Here is a 26,118-nt window from a genome sequence, read left to right as displayed (position 1 = left end):
AAAACTGTTCTTGGAGTCCAGCTGCCATGGTGTCAAAAGCCCAACCCTCATGGAAAGGCCACATGGGAAGACCACATGAAGGGGATCCAAGGACCCAGGCTGAGAACCTCAGCCAGTCCAGTCCCACCCACACCAACAGCCAGCCACGTGAGTGAGGCCACTCTGGAGCTTCCAGCCATCCCAGCCCCCTGTCAGACACCATGTGAAACAGAAGAACTGCCTGGTCAACCCTCATAATCGTGAGAAATGATCAACTGTTGTTCTAAGCCACTAAGATTGGGGGTGATTTGTCACAGGGTAATAGATGAATGAAACAGTCATTGGTACACAGACGGCAGTTAAAGCCACAAGATTGAATGAGATCACCAGGAAGTGTTGAAAAGGATGGTACCTTATTTCATCTAGGAGACAGAAGCACAGCTAGTCTTGGGGCCAGCTTGGTGGCGTAGTGGTTAAGGTCACATGCTCCACTTTGGCCTGAGGTTTGCGGGTTTGGATCCCAGGTACCAACCAACACCACTCGTTAAGCCATGCTGCGACAGCGTCCCACACACAAAATAGAGGAAGATTGGCACAGATGTTAGCTCAGCGACAATCTTCCTCAAGCAAAAAGAGGAGGATTGGTAACAGATGTTAGCTCAGGGTGAATCTTCCTCACCAAAAAAAAAAAGCATGGCTAGTCTTAGGACCATATCCATTTATCAGCCTATCTTGGAATTAGAATTCTGAAAACAGAGTTGTCACAGGAGGTGTCTAATTAATATGCTTGCCTGAATTAAAAAGAAGTCACACTTTCTCTGACAGGAAGTAAATATGTCTGATTTGGCTGCTTTCTTCGACAATGAAATCTGCCTTTTCCAATTCTTTAAATTTGCGGCTACAAGATTTTGGAGAAAATATATTTAAAGCCTGTATACAATATACAATATGCTAGAAAACGTATTATTTGGCAACCACTTAAACGTGGTAAAAAAAAAAAAAGGTTATATGTCAATTTCAATGCATGAAGGGGTATATAGTTTTCAATATTCTTTTAGGGCTTATATAAGCAAAAAAGCCTGAAGCCCACTGAACTGTATATAGTATACTCACACAGTGGAATACTATGCAGCTGTTAAAAAAGAATGATGAGGCTTTGTGTAAATTGATAAGAAAAGATCTTCCAGATACACTGTTGGCTTAAAAATGCAAGGCATAGGGGCTGGCCCAGTGGCATAGCAGTTAAGTTGGCACACTCTACTTTGGCAGCCCAGGGTTCATGGGTTTGGAACCTGGCATAGACCTATGCACCACTCATCAAGCCATGCTGTGGTGCTGTCCCACATACAAAATAGAGGAAGACTGGCACAGATGTTAGCTTAGAGACAAACTTCCTCAAGCAAAAAATAACAATAATAAAAATAAAATAAAGTGCATTTTCAAAAACAATGCAAGGCACAGAACAATACAGTTAGTATTTACTTGCTTTTGATAAGAAAGGGGTAAAATAAGTACGGATTCAGATTTGCAAAAAGAAACACTGGAAGGAATTACAAGAAACTAACACTGATGGTTACTTATGAGGGGAGGGGGCTGGGCAGATAAGCATAACAGCCATATAAAGACCTTTTCATGGTGTATTAATTTTGAATAATATGAATGCATTATAATTGTAGGTTGTTTAACTCTTCACTTAAAAGAAAAAAAAGGATAAAATTGCAAAAACATGAACCATTTTACAAGATAAACTAGGAGACAAGTGTTTGCCACATTGCAACAACACATCATACAAAGAATTAAGTATCTCTCATTCACAAAGAACTCCTAAAAAACATTAACAAAAATTTAAACAACCCAGTATAAAAATGAGTCAAGAATAGGAACAGGCAATTCACAGAAGAGGAAATACAAATGATTGTTAAAAAGTAAAAAGATGCTGACCTTTACTAATGATTTACTGATGCAAATTAAGGCAATAAGAGCATGCCACATTTAACTTATCAGATTGGGGGAAAAAAGTATAATCTGGGAGGAGAGGTAAACCAATATAACATTCTTTTTCTTTTCACAACTTTATTTTTCTTTTACTTTTTTGCAGGGAAGGATTCACCCTGAGCTAACATCTGTAGCCAACCTTCCTCTTTTTTTTTCCTTTTTCCTCCCCAAAGCCGCAGTGCATGGTTGCATATCCTAGTTGTTAGTCTTCCTAGTTCTCCTACGTGAGCCGCCACCACAGCATGGCAGCTGACAGACGGGTGGTGAGGTTCCGTGACCAATAAACGAACCCGCGCCGCCAAAGCGGTGAGAGCGCTGAACTTTAACCACTAGACCATCGGGGCTGATGTGACATTTTAATAGAAATCAGTTTGGCAGTATCTATTAACATTTCTAAAGTGCATGGCCTTCAACCCAGCAATTCTACTCCTAAGACTCTTACCTACTGCACTGACATACACATTGCAGTGTGTTCTGTAAGAGCAAAAAACTGGAGATAACCTAAATGTCCAACAATAAGGGATTAATAAGATAAATTATGATACAGTTATGATACAATTTATGTTATACTTTGAAACTGTTAAAAAGGACAAGCAGTTTTATATGTAGTGACATGGAAAGATATCCATGAGATGTTGGGTAGGAAAATACAATTCACAAGATAACTTGAAATAATTCGTATCATCCCATTTTTTTGTGAAAATACACATGGATATATAAATACGTGCATACTATGCATATGTATTTCAATGTGTATAAAAAAAGAGTTCTGGCAGGATATACACTGAATTGTTAACAGTGGTTATCCCTGGGGAATGGAGGAAGGTGATTAGAGAATTGTATTTTATAAAATTTTATGTTGTTATAATATTTTACCATAAGCATTCATTTACTTGGGTAATTTTCAAAGCATTTAAGTATGCAGGCTGATTGAGGTAGCAGCTTAGAGCTTTTCTGAAACAGGGGTGCTCCCTTAGGGCCAGGACAGCTAGTTCCTTCTTCAGCTCCCACTCACAGGATCTAGAATGTGAGACAGTCTCCAGAGAACCCACAGGTCCTACTAACCAACTCCCTGGACTTATGCCCTTGTCCACTGGCCAGCAGAGGCGGTTCATCCCTCACTGCCCTCCACACCCCGTGCTTACCACAAGAGTCCGGATGGGCACTCCGCGAACTTAATGAACCTTCAGTGAAACCCCAACTCTTCTCAGACCATTCACTTACTGGCCACTTAGACACTTTGTGGGACTTTGGTTAGAGATGGCAACTACATTTCATCCAAGTTCCAGTTCTAACTAAGGGGAAATGATTGTCCAAAGCTTTGTGTTAAATAAAGTTATTATCTTTCCCTTTGCATTAATAAATATCTTTGAGACTATGTTAAAAAAAAAAAAAGATTCTGTGGCCACAGGCAGGACAGATGGAGAAAGAGTGGAGCCGTCAATTAGTGACGGCTGCCAAGACAAGGCAGGGAGAGTCGTAACAACGCGGGCTGTCAAGTCTGCCATCCCAGCCCTTGTACAGTGGGCTCTGACTCAGTAACACTGATACTTTCAAATCTGCCAACGCTACTTAGAGTGTTATACATACTTGGTTGGGGGCAGCTGACGGTAGTGGGAGGTGGCTGAGGGCAAAGGAGGGTGACAGCGGATTGTGACTGCGTCATTAGGTATTGCGTCTATCTGAAGACAAGGTGAAGACGTAGACAGTCTGAGGAAGGGGAAGGAGCCTCTAACAACAGCTGGAGATGTGGCCCCAAACAGCTGCAGATGAAAGACTCTGAACATCTGGATCCCGTGCAGGCCTGAGGTAAGCCCTGAGCCGGGCTTCCATCTGTGAGGTCTTACTGAATTCCTTTACCCCGAGGACTCAGCAACTGTGCCCACAGAAGAATGCACCTTTCACGATTTTGAAGGGTCCAAGTGCCCTGTGAACTGGGAATTCACTCATCTTCCCTATCCCTCTAACCAAAACCAGGAAAAAAACCCAAAGCCAAAAAATTCTCAGAACTTCACGTGTTGTAACTGAAGCCCTCAGTAAACAAAGGCAATCCTTGGGCTCCCTCGGGGAGTAATTGTCTAAGAATGCTTCTTTTCTTTCAGCTGGTGAGAGAGACAGACTTGCTAAGACTGTGTGGAGCTCATCTTGAAAGCATTAATTTTTCCAAACACTAGTGTGCAGTGGCTGTGCTTTTCCTGAGCGAGTGGCAGCAGGCAGCGAGGATGCTGCAGAGGACACCACCCCCCATGCAGGGTCTGCCCATGGGGGTTCAGAGGAAGTGGCCCTGACCTGCCACAGGGAGGGACTGCACAAGCCTCGGAGGGCACCGATGACTTGGGGTGGATTACTCATTTCCAACCTGGGAGGAGAGAGAGCAGAACCACTGCCTCTGCCCCATTTCAGGCCCATTCCCTAGGGGCTGGGTTGGCAACCAACCAAAATCTTCTTCCTCACCCATCCCTCACAACCTGTAGCCTCAACGATCACGTACAATGGCCTAGCCCCAGGAGACGTTGTCTAGTTTCTGGGTAGAGGTCTTTAAATCATTTCCCCTTCTTCTCCTCCCCATTTCAGGATGGATGTGAGACAGTCTCCAGAGAACCCACAGGTCCTACTAACCAACTCCCTGGACTTACGCCCTTGTCCACTGGCCAGCAGAGGCGGTTTGTCCCTCACTGCCCTCCACACCCCGTGCTTACCACAAGAGTCCGGATGGGCACTCTGCGAACTTAATGAACCTTCAGTGAAACCCCAACTCTTCTCAGACCATTCACTTATCGGCAAGCGGCAGCAGAATGCCATTTGGTCACCCACAGTTTAACTCTTCTTTGTGGCCCCAAATCCATTCTCCCTAGGAGGTTGGGGACATTCTCCTCTGCAATCTGTTCACAGAGGACAAGACACATCAAGTCCAACCACTGAGGCAAGGGAAAGTGTCAGCCTCTGCCTGAGGAAGGCAGACTCAACAATCAGGACATACCAGAAGCCCTGTCAGTCTCAGCCAGAGGTTCTCCAAGCAGATTGCTATCAACAGGGCCCACCCATATCCAATGGTATGCCGCCCACACATAGACTTAAATGCTTTGTTACCGCCAAGACTGCACCTGCCAATCCTACCACTTATTAGCTGTGTGAGATTGACCAAGTTACTAAACCTCTGTTGCTTGTTTTCTTATGTATAAAATGAGGACAATAATAATAGTATTTAAATAAGTTAATAAACGTAAAGGGCTTAGAATTATACTCGGCACACAGCAAGTACTATATACATGTTTATGATTATCGTTATTATTACCTGTTCAGCCTTTACTCACCACACTAGGCTATGTCTTCCCTTTGGACAATTGCATATGCTCTTCTCACACTTTGAAACATTGTTTCCCACCCTGCCCTCATCTAGCTATCCATGCTAATTCTCCAAGTCTCTAGGAAGCCTTCCCTGCCCCACCCAAATGGGTGGGATGTTCCCACATATGCACCCACCACACCCTGCGCTTCCTCAGTATCATATGATATTCCAGTTGTCTCTATGTCTATCTCCTCAACGAGGTCCTGTTCACTGCTGTAGCCCTAGTGCCTGGCACAGAGATAACTATGTGTTCGATGAGCGAATGAGAAAGAAATGAAGGGCAGCTTTCTTTCAGACATTCAACAAGCATTTACTAAGTGCCTACTCTATGTCACACCCTGGGCCATGCCTAGAAGTACAGGAAGGAGCAGAACATCCAGGCTGCTCTCTAAGAACTCACCTTCTGAAGAGTAGAGTTTCCATCTTCTAGCAGTAACTCAGGAAAAATGATGGGGTGGGAGCAGCCCTGCCCAAGACAGGAGGTCAACAGGTACCAGAAGGAAAGGGGTGCTCTCAGAGAGAAATACAGGTTTGCATGGAGTGGGTCTGTTTAACTTGAACCAAACAACAGAAGCCTTGAACCTAAGATTCTGTTTATCATCCCTTTATGTGAAGAATAAAGGTAGCTTTGCATGACCTATGAAAAACAAAAGGTGGACTCTTCTTTATAAGGGTGGTTTATTTACCCAAGTATCAATCTAACTCTGTCAAGAGAAACCCTGCTCAGTTCATTGCATCCATGCTGTCTGCAGACCGTCTTCACCAGTCTGTAAACTCCTCTGGACACAGATCATAGTTTGTGCATTTTTATATCCCACCCCACTCTGCCTGCCATTGGTACCAAGCGCCTAGCATAGCTGCCTTGCCCAGAGTAAAGGAACATTGCAGGATGCAAACGGGGAACACTTCACTTGTTCTTGTATCATTTCTTTCCTTCTACATTTCTCACTATGTTTTTTATATTTGTTTGGGTTTTTTATTAGCTTAAGGGAAAAGGAGAAAAGAAATATCAGGAGTCAAAGATGTGTTTGTTTTCCTTCTACTTTTCTCTTCTGAAGCAGAACCAGCGTCACCACCACCCCAACCACCAAATAAAGCTGGCTGTGGGATTTGGGAGACTACTTGGCTGTAACTTTGCCAGAAGCTTTTGATAGCTCAAGCTCACTGAAGGAAAAAAAGGAAACAGAATTTCTACTTATAGTAAGAAAAAGCTGAAGCAACTTCTCCCTTGGAGATTACATCATAGCTACTTGAGGTTATGTTTTCCATCCTATTTGCCCTAAAAATGAGGCAACATAGGATCTTTTCCAAAAGTCCAAGCCTAACCACCTCTCGAAGGGCAATGATGCCCCCAAGCCCCAGCCTGGGGAGCAGGGGGACTCCGTAGCACTGCCACCCTATGCAGTTGCAGTGATGTGGCTGCACACCTGTCCTGGAGGGGGATTTTCAGAGTCATGCTGCCTCCATCCTCCATCACCTACCCCAGGACTCTGGTCCCACCATCACTACTGTTTTGAGGATCATCTACAGAATGTCACATAATGAATCTCAAAGCCAGATAAAAGTGAGGTAGAAATTATCTGCCCCATCATTTCCATCCTTCTTATGGATAGTGCACAGCTAATAAGGCTGTGACTTGGAGAATGTTCTTTTACCATGAGTACTAGATACAGAAAATGTGCAGGTGTCGATGTGCATACACACGCATGTAGGCCTGTAGGTGTGTCTATGTGAATATACCTCCATATATTTTATCCGGGGCGGACAGATTAGCCAGAATAACATTGGAAATATAATCCTAGGCACTGAGTTTGTCACTAAGGCAGCTGTGTCTCCACCACCAGATACAGTCTCCCTGGGAGACCAACTAGTTTGGAATATATAGGTAAGAAGGGCAAGTTGGGAACAGATAACTTATTTTTTCCTGCTATCTTTGAGATCAAATGCACACTTAGGTGGAGGTACATAAAACATTGCTCATTATGGTGTCACTGGGATTTACTTTAAATGACACCTGCCCGGGAGCAACATGTGCCATCCTCATTTCCCTCCGTGACAGGCCCACTAGAGTTGGGGATCAGGAGAATGTCACAGAGCGTGCGTCTGGATTTCTGCTAAACCTTTGACAGATGTCCTCCACAATATTCCTGTAGATAAGACAGTGGAAAATGAACAAGAAAAGAGTATAGACGGGCGGAATTGCTGTGGATAAAATGCAGGCCCAAAGAGCGTTTATTAGGAGAATACACTGAGCTTTAGGTAGGATGTGCGTCTCTGGTGGCGGCCACCAAGCTCTTCCCTTGACTGTTGTGTTTGACTTTTGAAGAAAATCATTTCCTAAAATGACAGGATCAAAGGCGTGCTTACAATATAAGCAGAAGACACAAAACTGGTATAGTAGGCTAAATACTATAATAGATGACCAAAATCAATATGTAAAATTATCTCAGCAGATTTGAACACTAGGCCAAAATTACCAAGGGCAAATTTTATGTCTGAGATCTACATTTTAAAATAAAGTATACATATCACTCACCTAGCAATTCCAGTCCTTCGTATCTACCCTAGAGAAACCCTTGTGTTACGCATCTTGTTCATGAATGTTCACTGCAGCACTGTTTATAATGGTAAAATAAATAAACAGCTGAAACAAAAATAAGAGAATTGCTAAGAAAATCATGAAATACCCACAATGACAAAAATAGTATGCAGAAGATTTTCAAGATACCATTGCATGAAGAAAAAGTTGCAAAGTGATATGAAAAGCAGGATATGTTAACTTCAGACATACACACAAAGCAATTTACAAACTTCTACATATATATAATCTATATCTCTGTATATGCAAATGCATAGAAAGGTCTGGAAGGGCCTCTAATAACTGATCTACCTCCAGGGAGAAACTAAGTTGGTGTGAAGTAAGAAAAGCTCTACCTATAACATCTGAAATTCAGAATGTACTGTGTTAAATTTGTGTAACTCAGCTTTCTTTTTAAAGTCAAGTCTTGCTTTTACCTTTAAAAAGGAGTTCAAAAATATGAGGGAGAGCACAAATTCTTGGGCTTTCCACTACCCCAAACCTAAGGAGGCGAGCATTTGTGGAAAGACTGCAAAAAGCTAATTCATACTACACAGAGTGCATTCAAAGTTTGGTGTCCAGACAGCCCGCAAGGAGCAGGGGTCAATAAGCTGGTGCTAGATCCAGTCCTGGGAGCATAATTAGGCAGGGACATTGGCAAAGCAGAATGCAACTACAAGAAAGAAATGGCTATGGGGATAAAGGCCGGCCCAGTGGCGCAGCAGTCAAGTTCACACATTCTGCTTCTCAGCGGCCCGGGGTTTTCCGGTTCGGATCCCGGGTGCAGACATGGCATCGCTTGCCATGCCATGCTGTGGTAGGCATCCCACGTATAAAGTAGAGGAAGATGGGCACGGATGTTAACTCAGGGCCAGGCCTCCTGAGCAAAAAGAGGAGGACTGGCAGTAGTTAGCTCAGGGCCAATCTTCCTCAAAAAAAAAAGATGAAGAAGAATGATTGAAGAAACCACTACTCTTTAACCTCAAGACAAGAAGATTATGGAGAGACAGACAGGTTCCTTCAAATATTTGAAGGGTTATTATGCAGATGATTCAGTAAACTTATTTTGGGTTTTTCCAGAGGTAAATACTAGGACAAACAAATACAAGTGATTTTTTTCTATTAAAAATAAATACAAAGAAGAAAGAGTCTAATAAGATTGAATGACAACAGAATAGTCTGTCAGGCAAGATCATGAGCTCCCTGTTATTGGAGGCATTCAAGTAAGAGATTCAACAGAAAAAGACATTGAATTTCATTAGAAGAAAAACTATGTAATCTTTAAGATCTCTAACAACTCTAATACTCTATGATTCCATATTTTGGCTGCAGAATCAATTTTCAATCAATGTGTACCTCCATCAGCTCCAAATCCCACAGGTGGTGTATTCTGCCACCAGGTGGCAGTAGATGCTTTGGGCTCTGGGCCCTAAATGTTAGATGTGGCGAAAAAGAAAATAGCCGTTTTCCAGTATTTTTTAAAACTAAAAAAATAATAATAAAAGAACAGACGCAAACATTAAGCCAAAGAAAAAGCCACTTACAAAGGAATAAATAAGTATAACTCATAATCTTTCTGATTATTCCATCACAATGATTCTTAATCACTTGCTTTCTTCTTGTACATTTCTTTTGTACAGAGTCTACAAAGAGACACTTTATCTTCTTCTGTGGCCTTCTTTCTCCGGTGTCAAGTTTCCTGACTTGCACCCGGTTCCAGATCCCTGCGTCTCCGCTTAACGCAAAAATCCCCTCTGCTTCCTCCGCAGCTGCAGACCACGTCTGCTACTAAGGGTCTTTCTTCCTGACCCAAGGAGAAGAACCTCCAGGAGGGTCAGGGAAACACCCCTGCCACTTCCTGCTTCTAGCTTTCCTGCCCCTGGATGCACACAGCTGAAGCCACAAAACAAGCAAGGAACAAACAAAAACAGAACAGGCAGAGGAGCTGGATCTCCACCCTGATAGCAGGAAAGTGTGTGATTATCTTTTCCCAATTACAAGAGAATAATCTCCCACCCACCTCTTAAAGAAAAGATTTTCCTGCTCCAGCCACAGCTGTGGGCTTGGGTGTTGCTTAAAATTTGAATACAATCAACCACCCTTGTCCCAGTCTCTAGCAACCTAAAACTGTTAACATTGCCTCGTTACAGAGCTTCAGAAAACCTGGTTCTCAGAGAGCATTTCTGCAAGAGCTTGTGAGTGAAGGAAAATGAAAAAGGATTTTCTAAACTGAGATTTAAAGCAGTTTCATCACAATAAACCATGTACCTGAGTCAAGGTCCTACTCATATTCTTGTCTCAGGTGAAATATCTCTTCTTCCAGGAAGCCCTCAGGAGCCTAAGACTATGTTGGTTGCCCCTGCTCTGTGCATCAATAACACCCTGCACCTGCCCCGCACCTGCCCAGCCACAGCCCCACCCTTGCCCGTCGCAGCCCCACCCCTGCCCAGCCTCAGCCTCACACCTGCCCTGTCGCAGCCCCACACCTGCCTGACCACAGCCCTGCACCTGCCCTGCTGCCATCCTTACCACACCCACTTCAACGGCCTCTGTACCAGCCCATTTCACCACTACACTGCAGGACCCATGAAGGCCTAGACTGCGTCTGTTCCTTTCACCACTGAATCCCCTAAACAGAGTAGGATTCAATAAATATTCATGAAACTATTACAAATGCACACGTTATCAATTAACTAAGTAATGTGGAGCCCAAGTCCAGGCAGCTGTTCCACGGAGGATAACATTCGTAAATTCCACAAACACTTCTCCAGTGTCCCTTTTGCGAGTATGGCACAGGATGAGCCAAACCGGGCCTGCCCTCCAAGAGCAAGCAGTGGAGGAAGGAAGCCAAGACAAGCACACAAATACCTAGCCTACGAAGCAGACACAGCAACACCTGCTGCTGTGGATATTAGAGATGGATGGGTATTAGAGGATGGGAAAACAGGAGCCAAGGAGCAGGGTCCACCCAACAGTTCAGAGGAGCTGAGCTGTGGGACAGGCACCACCGGGACCAGAGCCTGGCTGTCTGTGAATAATACCTTTACTTAAAGAGTCAAGATGTGCACAGCTAAGTGCTCTACATTCATGATTTCATTTTTTTTCTTGAAACAATTCTGTGTAAAACCCAACTGTTACAGAGAAGGAAACGGGCTCAGAGAAGTCAGGAAAATTGCCCAAGGTGGCATAGCCAGTAAGTGGCAGAGCTGGGACCCACACCCAGACCAGCCTGATAACTGTGGCAGCAGCGGCATAGTGCTTTGGAGGCTGGGATGCCAAGGTAAAGAGTTGTTGCCCTATCCAGTGGGCAACGAGGCGCCACTTTGAGCAAGAATATGCCGAGGTCAAAGCTTGTGGTTGGGAAGATTTATCAGACAGTAATGGAGAGAGTGGATTGGGTGCAGTCAGGCTAGAAGCCTACTGCAATGGATCCCAATGTTGTATCAAGAGACTCCTTAACTGGGAGAGCGGCAGTCAGACTGGAAAGGCAGTTCGGGGCTGAGGAATTCCAGAGGAAGAGTGGAGACAGTCGAGGACAATTCCAAGGTATACACCTGGGTAAGTGGGAAGATGGGGATTTGGAAGTGGTGTATGCATGCTTCTCCAGGGCTTCTGCATGCGTGCCTGTGTGTGCAGTGTCTGTGGGGAAGGGAAGTCAGGGTCTGTGGCAAAGAGTAGGCAGGAGCGCAGGCACGAGTGGGAGTATGGCAGCTTTAACTCCTTAGGAGCTCCTCAACAGGGGCAGCATAAATCCTCCCACCCCCACCTATGCATGGCTGCTACTGCAGAAGCCTCCTGAATTCCCCTAGCCATCCCACCCACCTGGGGCATCCGAGCCCCAGCAACTCACAAAAGCACAGGAGCGATAATGGAACATGAGGCATCACACAATCACGTCCACCCAGGTCCACCCTCCTCTGGCCAGCCTGCCCCAGCACAGAGAATGCCTGGTCTCCAACCAGCACCAAGAAGTGGAAGAGCGCTAGACCGAAGTTACAGCCCCAGGCAGTAACTCATGCTCCATGTAACCCTGGGCCAGAGGATTAACTTCTCTGGATCTCAGTTTCCTCATCTATAAGACAAGGAGTTTGAACCAGAAGCAGAAGTTGCATACTGGAGGCCCACAGGCCAAACTCATCCTGCAAATGCACTTTATTTGACCAACATAATGTCTTAATTGAATTAGCTTCGACTTTTAAAAATAAGGCTATTTCACAAAGAAAATGCACACTGGAATTCTCTCTGAAACAAGAAGATCTGGCAACAAGGAGCTGACATTTCCACATGGCATCAATCAGCCCGAGCTGTGTAGCTGCTGTCCCCTGAGACGAGGCACCACTCTCCAGTTTGCCGTAGTCCCCACCACCCCCTACGGCTCCCTGATGGTCTCCACTCATCATCTACACCTGGTCCATCTCAATCTTTCAGGCTAATGGTCTGCTGCTCTAGGCACCTGAGCTCCTAACGCCTGAGAAGATGACCTAAAATATCATCATTGTAAGGCTCAGGTATTGGGGACAGTAAACAGAAGCACTGAGAAGCTGACAGTGGACTCCCCACAAGGCCAGATGTGGGCTTCTCAGAGAAGCAGGGGCTTGCTGCAACTGAGGAAGATTCATTAACCCCTGTGTTAGGCCTGCCCACCATCCCCCCATCCCCACTCACCAAGGAGGAACAAGGCGGATGACATCAGCCTTGGACGCAGTCAGAGAAACCCCATCATGAAGCAATTTGCTTCCCCAGCCACTCTAATTTAACAATTAGCCTAACAACCCTGGTCAGGCACTTGCTGCTGGAGCAGAGAAGTGACCCTGATCAATAGCAGCTTCAGCCCAGAAGCTTCAGGAAGTCCTCTCCCCTACTGCCCTCGCTTCAGCTGGGTTTGCATCTCCCACTCACACAAATAAATATTCTACATATCTCCAAAGAGGTTGCACCTTCTCCTGGAGCCTCCCACTTAGGGCTCCTTGGAAATTCTCCCGTGTCCAAAGTCAACTTCTCCTACTGCAATTCCCTCTTAATTCTGTCCTGCAGATTCTGGCCTCATCATGGGAAGCATACTTCTCTGACCCTTTGGGAGTTGGAGTGTGGAAGGGAAGTCTGCACAAAGACCACACTGCAGGGAAGAGGGTAAATTCACAAGGCTGGCAGCCTTGGGACATCCTGGGCAGAGATCCTGACTCAGAGAACAAGTCTCTGGAACTGAGCTTGCCCTGAGCAGGACAGCGTGCTCAGCTCCCCATCTGCACCACCAAAGAGCCTCTCAGTAGAATGCACAATACTTCCCTCACCCAGCTCGTCCTGCTCCTGCCTCCAAGACCTGTCTCAAGCTGTATCCTTGAGATAGGCCAAAATTCAGAAAGAGAGAGAGACACACACACACATATACACACACATTGGTAAGGGGAGACCGAAAAGAAGAGTTTATAAAGTCACAAGTCCACAGAAACCTGGAGGCTATTTTAAAATACAGTATTAGAATGCCAGTATAGATGGGGTGAGGCCGGTCCCAAAATAGCAGACCCTCAAAGAGGAAGCATCCTTGCCTGACTAAAGAGAAATTTCAAAGAGGCCATGGAGGAAGAAATGGCACGTAAACACAGAGGAACAATCCAGGAACTTAATCAGGCCAAAAATAAAACTGAGGGATGCTGACGCCAAGTGCAATCTCAGAGGTTATTTTGTCCCACCAAGGCGAGACAATGACACGGAGAATCAGGGGGTCGGTGATGCTCCTGGTACAAAAGGTATCCTCAAGAATCCAAGTCCTATGGACGGGAGCGAGGCCAGGGTTGAAACTGCAGTAAGTGCTCAGGAACCTGACTGATGAATGAGGTGTAAATAAATCTCCAGGACCATATGGCATCCACCTGGGAGTCCTAGAGGCATTCAAGGGTGAAATTGTGGTGCTGCTTGCCAAAACGTGTAACCTCTTATTACAAAGTCACTCGTGCCCTCGAACTGCCAGAGTACTCATGTAGCCTCCATTCATAAGAAAGGATCCAGGGAGAATTCTCATTTTCATACCAGAAAAGTCGGCAGAATATATATGAAGAACAGGACGACTGAGTGTGTAAGCAGGCATGACCTATCAGAGGAAAAGACAGGACAGTTCTTACAAGAGTGAAGCATGTATATGAGTTTCTGAAAGAGTAAGCATGAATTGAATTAAAGAGAATCTGTGGATGTAATTTACATAAATTTTCAAGAAACTATTAGCAAGGTATTATAGTAAAAACTTTTTCAACTGAATAATGATACAATAGGGAAAACGCTTTTTCAGGGAAAAGACTTGGAGACCAGGAACAAAATGAAAGAATAAACTGACACTTGTCCAAATTAAGAAAGTGGTGTTCTCAAGGCATCGACACTAGAACTGGTCTTATACAACAATCTTATAAATAATCTGTCAGAGAGAATTAGCAGGGAGCTACTGTACAGGTCTACACTCTTCCAGGCAAGAAAAAGAACTGCTGATCCAGAGAAATGATAGGAAAGGTCTTTCTAGGTTCTGAGAGCTGACGTAAAAGGCGGCTGAGTTTCAGGGTGATGGGATCTATCTGCCCCGTGACAGTTCCTTAGTCCCCTCTCTCCAGATAAGATGCATTCTGGGCTCCATTCCCTGGGTCTTATGATTGTAGGCTCCAGAACCTACATATGCCTGGAAAATAGGAACAAATCCAGATTTAAGTCACAGAAAACGCTGTGGCTAGACTAACAGGGGGACGGTTCACCATATTTAGTTAAACCCTAACCAGTTACTGCCCACCATGGGCCAGTCCTTTCTTCACCTGCAGTGCCCATTCAATAGACAGAACTTCAGCTTCATAAACCCAAGGCAGACATCCATAGAAAAGCCAATCTGATGCTAGGAACCAAGAATTCTAAAGCAAACAAGAGAGTATGACTGGATTTACCTATTCCTTTGAATTAATTTTTGTTATTGCATCTGTCTTGAGCATATACCCAGGAGCTGACCAAATGCAAACCCAAGAGAGCTCAGCATCCCTTACTGGGCCCTACTGTTCCCTGTGACCCATCCCATCTGCTTAGTTGGCTTCTCCTATGGCCTCTAACATGAGTGACTGCCACACAGCAAGAGGCCGTGCAAGACTCTTCTGCATCCATCTCTGCTTATCCAAGTCCATCCATTCCCTCAAAACTAGGGGCAAAACAGCTTCTCCCTGCAGTCATCCCCTAACACATGGGGGCTTGAAACTCACTCTGTCATTATGGGCTTGAGGTCAGTGCTTTGTTGGAGAGGGAAGAAGCAAGAGAGTTCTATGTTGTGTCACCTGCTAAAGCTTGTTCTAACAATATCATGGCTATGTGTATAGGTTCAAATCCGGCTCTACTAATTACTAGCTGAGCGAACTCAGAGCTCAGTCTCCTTATGTGTCAAATGGGTGTAATAATGTTTACCTACTTCAAAGGGCAGTTCTGGGATCAACTGAGGTTCTGCTTATAAAAATCTTGGTACAGTAGCTGGCACATAATAACCACTCAATAAATTTTAGCCAATACTAACAACGTCTTCCTAAACAGATCTCTTCCTTTCTTGGTTTTCTCCTCAATCTAAATGTAGCTTCTAAAAGGATGCTTTTTTTAAAGGTGCCTAAGTCTAGCTCCCTCTGTTCTACAACCCCTCAGCTCTTAGTCGTTCCTTTATTATCTTCGTGTGCAGTATTTGCTCAGACCTGTATGTTGTTTTATACATTGTGAAGTCCTTTCCATGAACCAATGTCACTGCCACCTGTTCTCGGGTAAAGTTTGCATGGAAACAGGCAGCAAGCCTAGTTTTACCAGTAGTGCACCATTAACTGCTTGCAAGAGACTCCACATGTGACACTGTCCTTGGTGAATCCGTTGAGGTAAAGGGGGTGCACTCTGACACTAGACTTCGTCAGCACGTTGACAGCAGATCCATTGTTGGTGAAGACTCATTAACCAAGCTCACAAAGCTGACGTGTAAGTCAGAAGTTCCATTTATTGGGTGCCAAAAACAACAACAAAATAGAGCTGTCACAGGACCCGGAGGGCTCAGGTTAGCACGGTCAGCGTGGGCTGATGGACCGGGGAAACCAAGCCATCCTCTGAAAGTTGCTTAGTGAGCATGTAAGCAAGGCTAGGGGAGTCTAGAACAATTCATGGCTCAACAGCAGCAGGCCACAATGGGCTGCCATAGCTACCCCAAGATTAGGGCTGGACCTGCCAGAGAACCAAAGTTCTCTTAGCTGTGGCCAGAGCCTGAATGGGCACTACCAACTTACCAACTTCTGCCTCTGTAACTTGCCTTTCAGAAGTGCCTCAGCTGACCAGCACCTTCTACACACAGTCTTCCCCTAGACTGTACTCAGTGCAACTAACTAGGTTTCAGATTACTAAATTACAGTCACATTGCAGCCCAGCATCCCTGACATTATTCCTAGGTCACACTGATGGAGTCCCGTCTCTTCTTTCACACATTTGCAGAACCTCTCCTGGTCCACAGCTGCAGATAGTAGATCATATCCACGTAGGATGTATGGATGGACCTAATCTAACTCTCAGAGGCAGCTTCATTTCTGTTATTTCCAGGTTCCTGGTAGACTTCACTGTTACCTCCATGAAACCTCTATGGCAAAACTCCTTCAGGCCAGAATCCTAACTTTCTTTTCTTTCTTTCTTTCTTTTTCTTTTTTTTTTTTTTTTTTTGCTGAGGAAGATTCACCCTGAGCTAACATCTGTGCCAATCTTCCCTCTATTTTGTATGTGGATCACCACCACAGCATGGCCACTGATGAGTGGTGTAGGTCTGGGCCCAGGAATCGAACCCGGGCCACTGAAGTGGAGTGCACTGAACTTAACCACTAGGCACAGGGCCGGCCCCCACATCTTCTATTTTATCTCATGGTTCTTTAGTGAGTAGAATAGGAATTTATTAGCAGCCAGCACCTCATCAATGGCACTGATTGACTTGGTAAGTGAAGCGGCAGATATTTGCCTTCATTAATAGGAAGAGACCACTTTTCAAACATTGGGAGGAGAGAGAGAGCAGATTCAGGAGCAGATCGGAACAGAACAAGACCAGGAAGAAGGGCGTGCTGAACTGCTGCTGTCTGTACACTCTTTACAAGGACTTGCAGAAGGAAGTGTAAAATGTCCCCGGGCTGTATTTAGAAAACTGATACCCACTACTTGAAAAGAAACAGCTCCTCTTCCACCACATTTATCCTGGCCAATATCCTCTTTTCCTTTCTGGCGTCTTAACAGACAGTGGAAGAACATTCAGCTTTAGTTCTTAGAAGAAAGAAACTTGGAGCCTGGGACAGCAATGTGTCTTATTCCACAGATCACAGACTCCTCAGGCTGGAGAAGATCTTTAAGATCTTTAAGATCTTTAAGATCTAAGAAGATCTTTCAGGAATCCCTCTGGCTCCAGGACTGATGTGCCTGAAGAAATTCTAACAGAGAAGATGCCTTGCCAGTTGGAGGATTCTCGCCTTCCTATGTGGTCGTAGTCTGGACGTCTTCTCTCGTCTTCTGGGGTTGAGGTGCAAGGCAACCTTGCTGAAAAGAGCCCAAGGCTGGAGCCGGACAGCCTTAGGTGAGATCCTGGTTTGGACAATTTCTGGCAATCACTTAACCTCTCTGAGCCTATTCTCTCAGCTATAAAGGGGAGTAACTACTATCTTTCAGAGTTGTTGGGAGGACTAGAGATGACACCTGGAAAGCGCTTAATCAATGGTTGTTTTTATTATGGGGGACTTTTAGCCAACATGGTACCTGTAAGGGACACCACCATTAGACAAGTCACCACCAGGTAACACCTGACTGGGCTGAGACCACCCAGCATCCAGGCCCACCTAAACATAGAGGAACACCACGCCCTTCATGCCATCCAACCAAGCACAAGGCTGCCTCCCTCCCGCTTCCTGGTCCTCCTTCACATGGAAATGCTACCTTCCTGAGTCCAGTGTTAAACATGAATAGAAACCCTTCAATGACAGACAGCAGCACACAATGGGGGGGGGGGGGGGGAGGTAATGCAGAGAGAGCAAGACAAGGCAGAAAATAACCCTAATTAAGGCAATTTCAATCACACAATCATTCAGTGCAACCCTCTCATTTTACAGGTGGGAAAACTGAGACCTAGAAAGGAGAAGAAACAGATTCAAGTCAATGGGAGATCGGTCCTAAAACCAAGACCTCCTGACTTGTTCGAGAGTTTTATTCGCTATCCCACACTGCACAGACCGGCTGAAACTGACACATAAGGCAAGATACCAGAGGAAGGGAATGTCAAGCTTGTATTTATGTAGCTTCTACTGTATAAACAACACTATGATTGCCACTAAGGCTTACAAAAGAGTTCCCAGCTGTCCTCCAGGAGCTTAACATTTGTCTAGCTGGGGAGAAAATAGTTGGCATGTGAAATGGCATTAATGAAAGGAGGTTTGTGCTGACAAGTCCTGGACTGTGTTCAAGGGGATCAGAGATGGGAAGAGAGTGATTCCACAGAAGACTTCTTCCCCACCTGGAGTGGGACAATGCTGGAGCCTCCCAAAATGGATAGACCATGTCATGAATAGACCATGGCTAGGATGGAGAAGACATTCAAGTAAAGGTTCCATCAGGAGCACAGTCTTGGAGTCTGCCTAAGCATGGCATGTTCTCAAGCCAGTAAAGAGAGAACTCGGGCAGGTTCTCCAAGGATCTGGTAACCACATACCTGGCTGCTTCCTGGCCTTCTTACCATAGATCATGGAGCTTGGTGCTCAGAGCAGAGACCTTGAAGATTCAATGTTTCTCAGCAATTACCATGGCAGTGAGGTCTCTCTCTCTCACACACACACCATGCACAAACACAGGTGTGGCGATGGCATCAGCTGCTCAGATTTCTCTCTTCCTCCAGGCTCCATGACTCCAAGGAATTCTTCTCTTCTGGGTTCCACCAGGCTCTGACCACTCCATCACCGAAGCAGCCTTCATCCCTGCTCTTCACAAAGGCTTGTCCAGCTATTGGTGGTGCTCACCGTCTCTGTCTTTGCTCCACACACTCTCTTTTAGAGCGGTCTCTGTCCATAAGCTTGGATAGCATGTCCCCAGAAAACAGGGATCAAATCAGCTAGCCGTGCTAACCTCACCACTACCTTCCTTTCACTTTTCCTACCTTAATTTTTCCTCTACCCCTATTTCATCACCTCATTTCATCTTGTTGTAGTGCATATGTTTTATAAGCTGCTGTAACTCATTTTTTAAGCAAGGCGGTATCTAAATGCATGCCTGCTAGCCTAGCCCATTTGCACAGCAGCCTGACAAGAGAGGCTCTCCAGCCTCTCCTCCAGGGAGACCTTGGTGCCCCCATCACAGACTCCCCAAATTCATCCTTCCAGGCCTAAGCCACATGTCACCTTTCCTACAAACCTTTCCCTTAACTCCCTCAAGTAAAGCTCACCTCCCTCCACTCTGAGATTCAACTTCACGGCATTTACCCTCTTCCACACTGTAATCCACTCCAAACACTAGAAAAAAATAATCATTTTGTTAAAGCAAAGCAGCTCCATCATATAATTCCCTCACCCCGAAAGACTTGATGGCTCCCCATCGCACAATGAAGGAATCCCTCACTTTATCACCTGTTTACCTAGTCAACTTTGATTTTCTATTACATGCCTGCTAATACAAACTGCCTGCTTTTCCTCACGCGTGTCCTGTTCTCTGCTACAAGTAAAAGGGGAGTAGCAGAATCTTTGTGCTTCTCTCCAGCGCTGTCCCTGAGCTGCATGCTATACAGAGGGACACATGGGGAAACTCAGCTCTGAAGATCCCCAAGCTCTTAGACATTTTAATTTTGTGCCCTCTCTATTTCTTCCTCCTCTTCCTCTTCCTAGGTCTCCATGAATTTATTTTCCTGCAGGGTATTGCAATAGAAAGCATGTGGACTATAGAAGGAGACATATGGACTATTTCTTGGTTCAAACCCTAGCTCTGACTTTTAATACCTATGTGATTTTAGGCAAGTTTCTATCCTCTCTCTCTGTTTCTTTACCTTAAAAATGAGGACCACGAAGATTATTTTCAACATTACATGAGACATGTGGGAAAATGCTCAGCCTTATCCCAAACAAATGGAAGTGCTCCATAAATACTGGGTACAATTACTGATGATTACTGTCCCTGTTATTATCCCCGCTTCCGTGTCTGAAGGACAAAAGCAGGAAGTCAGACCCCCACACGTGGCCTTGGTCTCCAGTCTCAATACAGGCACTGCTCAGGGCCTGGAGCCCTTTCCACATCATCAATCACATCGCTTCCTCATACATCAACTGGAAAATGCCACACTGTTCCTTCCTCAGATCATCAGTCACCAGGGGCTCCTCTTTACCCCTCCCCAATTCCTCCAAGCTCCATGATTTTTTTTCCCTTTTGTAAAAATAATATGTCCCAAATGCTTCTGTCGATAAACAGTATTCAATTGTTAGGGGAAAGGATCTAAATCAACAAATACCTAAAATCCACCAGCTTCTTTATCACCTCCAGACATGGGAGGGCAGGTGGAGGAGGGTCTTGACGTTCAGATGAAAAATGAACTCTTACTCTGTGGTGGAGGCAGGGAAGGGGGTTTCACTCTAGTTGCCTCATCCTTGTGTCTCCAGGCTAAACACAAATATTGAGTGTGTTCGGTGTTACCGGGGTAGGAGGAGATGAACTCTAAAGGATAAAGCTCGCGCTTTAGCACACTCAGCAAAAGAGCCTCCCAGGAACTCAGAATGGAAGCGTAGTCTGGGGCAGTCATGGGTGTCACTGGGCCAACCAACCTTCTTAGTTTTAGTCTCAATTTCACAAAGTGATCTGGACGCTTCAGCATTACAACCCGGCACAATATCACTGAGGCTGCCACCAGGGGAAAGGTGGTTACACTGGGTAGAGGCTGACATGCAGGTGCCCTGAGTTTCACAGAGATGGGTGGTTTCCTTCAGGAAGGAAGACCATGGCCCTTCCCTGACATCTAGTCAATCCTAGAGCTGGGATCTGGTTGAGTTGAGTTATCCAAACTTTGTCATCCTGCCCCCTGATGAAGGGATTGTCAGAATAGCTGCCTAGGGTTGAAGGAGGCACCGCCTGTGAACGGGAAGCCATGTTTTCCTTTGTGCAACACTAGCTGGGCCCCATCAGGATAAGACTGGGGTCTGGTCTCCTCCAGGCCACTGCCAACCAGCTGAGCTAACAGCACAGGTCCTGAGAAGACACACGCAGGACACCAGGAGGCAGTGGGTAGTGAGCAGACTGTGAGGAGCCTCTTGACTGTGTCTTCACATCATATAGTTGGAGATGATATAATGACCCAATTCTGAGGTCCACGAAGATGAGCAAATGGGGGTAATTTCAGTGGGGAGAAAGTCACTGGAGGACCTTTTAGCTCTTTTCATCTTTGGAAATTAAAGAAGTGGCTTCAAATGTGTGTGTGTGTGTGTGTGTGTGTGTGTGTGTGTGTGTTTCTATCTCCAAAGCCTAGAAACTAAGATACAAAATGTAAACATTCAACCTAAATACACAGAGGGTACAATGCATGTTTGCTCTGTTATTTAAAAATGTTCAATTCTTCTCTATAGAAAACAATACAAACAAAACAAAGACAGATAAAACTAAGTACCGGCAATAAGTAAGCAAGTCACTCATGAGACCTGTGAGGCGTAGACAAAATAAGAGCACGTGTGTGCTGACGAGAAGCAAGGAAGGGAGGAAAGGACCAGGAAGACACCTAACACTCAGGCCGGACCTCGACTACCCTTTGGTGACACTCCTTCAGGCCTCATGAGCCCTCTGCCCACACAAGATCCACAGCTGCTCATTGGGACTGCTCTGGCCAGGGTTACCTGCCCCAGCAGATGTCTCTCCAAAGAAAGCATGTGTCGGCCACAGGCACCTTCTGCCTACCATGTCCTCTCATTCACCTCTCATTTCTGGTTTCCATAAGCACATCATCAGTGGGGAAAACTGACACGGCAGAGACAGACAGACTATATGACCCTGCATAACACAGAAGTCAGGGATGTGGTCTTTCCTAAGGGCATAAACCTATCTCATATCTTTGGCTCTGAACTTTCAGTTCCATGACCCCTGGAGAGGGTTCCCACTATGTGTAAAGCACACTGAGAGGTCACCACTGCATCAAGGTAATTTCCTACCACAACAGGGGCAGCTGGGGCGGTGACCTTGAAGAGTCAAGGTCGGGATTATTGAAAGAGAGGAAAGGTGCCAACTTCCTGTGTGAGGGCAGAGTAGAATTAGGGCCTCAAGGAAAGATTGTTTCACTGAGAGCCAGGATGTGAGTGTCCTCTTTCTGGTTCTGCCACTAAGAAGCTGCGGACGAATCACTTTACCTCTCAGAAACTCAGTTTTCTTATCTATAGGTATGAGGCAGTCAGGCTAAATTATGTCTCATGTCCCTTCTGGATCTCCCATTTTGGGATTAAAGTCTGCTTCCAGCCTACACACCACAGCTAACACTGCATCCTCAGAAACTGGTGTCTGCATAAAGCTACTGGTGCTTATATAGAGAACAAGAAAGCTCTTGGCTCCTATATTAGCAATGGAGAAGTAACCAAGAGTGAGGTTGGGGAAAAAAAAAAAACATCTTTCCTAAAAGCCTCATATTCTCCTTGTAGACTAGATGTCTCCTGTTGGCCTCTCCAGATCCACCCTCCATCCTTCTCCAGCCTGCTCTGACCTGTTTGGACTGCCTCAAGGTTCCCTGGCCCGCTGGCACCCTGCTGAGTTCAGCCATTGGAAAGCCCCAGCAGGAGATCAGGAGAAGCAAGGAGAGCAAGGCTGAGATATCCCCTACCTCTCCACAACCCCCCTGTGGGGTCCTGATGGGCTTGCTGTGTCCCTTGACCTAAAGACACAGTTCCTTTTGAGGTAGTCCTCTCACACAGACTGTCTCCAAGTTCTAGTAATCACTCCTTCCCTCACTCCATTAGGTCTAGAGAAACTAACCTCCCCATTACTAGTCTGTGCCCACACCTGTGTAAAGAGCCCCACCATTAAACTTTCCTCAGATTACCCAACATGGCTGGGCCATCTCGTTCCTGTTGAGGTCCTGACTGGTAAACTTAATGAACCCATTTTCTCCCTAGTCCCATCTTTGAACGATTGCTTCACTGAAAATCTCTGCACTATGCAACTCTCACTCCAGATTTTCTCTGGTGCAGCTGAATGCCAGACAGAGGCTGAGTTGTCTCTTTTCTCTGTGGCTCTCTTCATGCCAACCTGCAAAATGTCCTGTTCCACTTAAAAAGAAAAAGCATCACAATGGATAAAAAAAACCTCTGTTCTGTGCGCGGATGAGCAGCACAACATTCACGTCATTGTCTAACACCCTCTTCTACCCAACCTAGTGACAATCTCTCTCCATGGAGATGACCTTGTCGACCCTCACAGCAATGTCTTCCTACCCACAAGCCTCTCCCTGACGACACCCTCCCAGGAAAACGGTTCTCATCAGGATCCTGGATCCCCATCAAGCCCAGCTCCACCTCCGCCCCCCTGGACTCACCACAAACTTAAAAGTGACCCAAGTTGGATGCTTTCATCTGGCCTCTGGAGAAATTTTTTTTTTAATTTCAGCTTTATTGAGGTAAAATTCACATATAAAATTGTAAGATATTTAAAGTGTACATCATGCTGATTTGATATATGTATATATCATGAAAGCGTTCCCCCCATCAGGTTAATTAACACATCTGTCAACTCACATTTATCTTTATTTATTTATTTTTTGGTGAGAACATGTAAGTTCTACCCTCTTAGCAAATTTTAATTATACAACACAGTGTTGTCAACTACAGTCACCACGTCATACATTAGATCCTCAGACCTCATTCATTTTATAACTGAAAGTCTGTACCCTTTTACCAACCTCTCCCTATTTCCCCCAACTTCCAGCTCCTCATAACCACTTTTCTACTCTCTGTTTCTAGGAGTTTGACTTTTATTTTTAGGATTCCACAGATAAGTGATACCACGCAGTATTTGTCTTCGTCTGGCTTGTTTTACTTCATGTAATGTTCTCCAGGTCCATCCATATTGTCGCAAACGGCAAGATTTCCTTTGGCCTCTGGATAAATTATGTTCTCTTTTAGCCCCTGTCTAAGCTTAATATCTCAACTTCTTGAGGTGATTTCTTTTCAATAATAATAGTAATGACAACAAAACAGTTATTGCATATTATGTATCAAATACTTATGTCAGCACTTGATGTGTTACACGATTCAATCTTCACACAGCCTTATGCAATAGGTGCCTTTATCATTCCATTCCATTTTAAAGAAGAGAAAATGACACAGAAATGTCAAGCCACACGCTAGGATTCAGGCCATGAAGTCTGGCTCCAGAGGCTTTACTCTTTTTTTTTAATATTTTATTATGAAATGTTTTAATCATATGGAAAAGTAGAAAGAACAGAATAACTAGTTCCCATATACTCATAACTTAAATTTAACAACTATTAACCTGTTGCCATATTTGTCTAATTTTTACAGAACTATTTTGAAGCAAATCACAGACATCATGACATTTCACTCATAAATACTACAATATGCATTTCTTAAATATCAGGGCATTTAGGGGCCAACCCCGTGGCCAAGTGGTTAAGTTAGCACGCTCCACATCGGCAGCCCAAGGTTCACTAGTTCGGATCCTGGGTGCGGACTTAGCACTGCTCATCAAGCCAGGCAGAGGCGGCATCCCACACAGCACAACCAGAAGGACTTACAACTAGAATATACAGCTATGTACCAGGGGGCTTTGGGGAGAAGAAAAAAACAAAAAACAAGATTGTCAACAGATGTTAGCTCAGGTGCCAATGTTTAAAAAAAATATATGAGGGCATTTTCTTATCCATAATGTCATTATCATACCTACAAAGTTAACAATAATTCCTTGACATCATCTAATAACCATTCTATATTCAAATTTCCACAACCGTCCCTACGAAATATGAAACTCTTCATGCGTTTGCCTGTCCTCCACGCACGGGGCCAGTCTGATCTTGTCTGAATTGTCCTCATTTTAGTTCATGTGCTGCACCCACCCCCATCACCACCATGCTATCTGCTCCTTGCTGTGCTTTGTCTTCTTAAATAGTCTTTTAAAATAAAATAAAATAAAACCTTCTCTCTTATTCCAGTTCTCTTTCCATTCAGTTCTTTTATAAATCTAGAGCAAATCAGTCTCTCCTGCTAGAAAAGACCAACCTCCCCAATTTAGCTACTGCGCCACGCAGCCTCGACCACATGAGAGACACAAGTAAACAACATGCACAAGACCCAGCACTGCTTATGTCCACTGCGAGCAACTCAAGGAAGAGGGGAAGGGGGGCTCCTAAGGAGAAGGATGGGGGTCTCTCTGGGGTGAGCAGTCTCACCAATAGGGGAGGAAACTGTCAAAATTTGCTCCATGTCTCTGCCTTGGGCTCTCCTGTTCTGAAAACAACGTGTATGTAGCTTGTGGTGTCAGGTGAAAAGGAACAGCAAGGCTGGGTCATTCCCAGGTGCACAGAGCCACCTTTGAGATTCTAGACCCCAAGCCAAAAGTGGTCCTAATATACACACCACACTCTGCCTTGGTGCACCGCTAACCAGCTTACGCAGTGGTGAGATGGCATCTCTGGGCACCCTCTCAAAATGCTTCAGATTTCCTCCCCACCCCTGGGGGCACAGTGTGTGCAGTGCGGGGTTGACAAGGAGGATGAGTCTTCATTACTGTTGCTTTTTCTCCCGCTAAACACGTCATGGATAAAGGAGAAAGATGGTGAAGGGAGAAATGGAGGAAGAAGAGTACCGAGAAGAAGCTATCATCTAAGTCTCCCCTGCCGACTCTTCAGGAGCTGGAAGTCCCTCACACACCTCCAAATACCAAAACCAGATGTCCTGCCTCCAAAGGGCTGCCAGAGGAATCACGTCATCTCACTCACTGACAAAAAAAAAAAGTCTCTTACCATCTTACCATCTCTCAGCAGTTTAAACTCCTACTTGCTCTTGAAGGAAGGCTTAATCGAAATCACGTCCTGAGTTTCTTGCCTTCATCTACGCTTCCTTAGCATCCAGTGATGAGCCAACTGCAGGATGTGTCAGCATGAGTTGAAATTGTCTGTTTCCCTGGTTTTCTCCCCCGCTAGACTCTGAGCTCCTTAGGCCAAAACCATGTCTTATTTATCTCTGTACCCTCAGTC

The 26,118-nt window shown here is 45.1% G+C and overlaps 1 protein-coding gene and 1 long non-coding RNA gene across 31 annotated transcripts in view; both read right to left on the bottom strand.

The window, feature by feature from the left end:
• KALRN (kalirin RhoGEF kinase) overlaps positions 1–26,118 on the bottom strand; it is a 637,850-nt gene that overhangs the window by 581,779 nt on the left and 29,953 nt on the right. The window lies entirely within an intron of this gene.
• LOC139045237 (uncharacterized) lies at positions 1,089–10,277 on the bottom strand. Its single transcript, XR_011503191.1, has 3 exons — positions 10,170–10,277; positions 7,860–7,967; positions 1,089–7,660 (listed from the first exon to the last, which is right to left on the bottom strand). It is a non-coding gene; the product is annotated as an uncharacterized lncRNA (long non-coding RNA).

Source organism: Equus asinus, chromosome 5, assembly GCF_041296235.1.
Source record: "Equus asinus isolate D_3611 breed Donkey chromosome 5, EquAss-T2T_v2, whole genome shotgun sequence".
Taxonomy (NCBI): Eukaryota; Metazoa; Chordata; class Mammalia; order Perissodactyla; family Equidae; genus Equus; species Equus asinus.
Note: the sequence above shows the minus strand (reverse complement) of the source record. Positions and strands in the feature narration are given on the sequence as shown.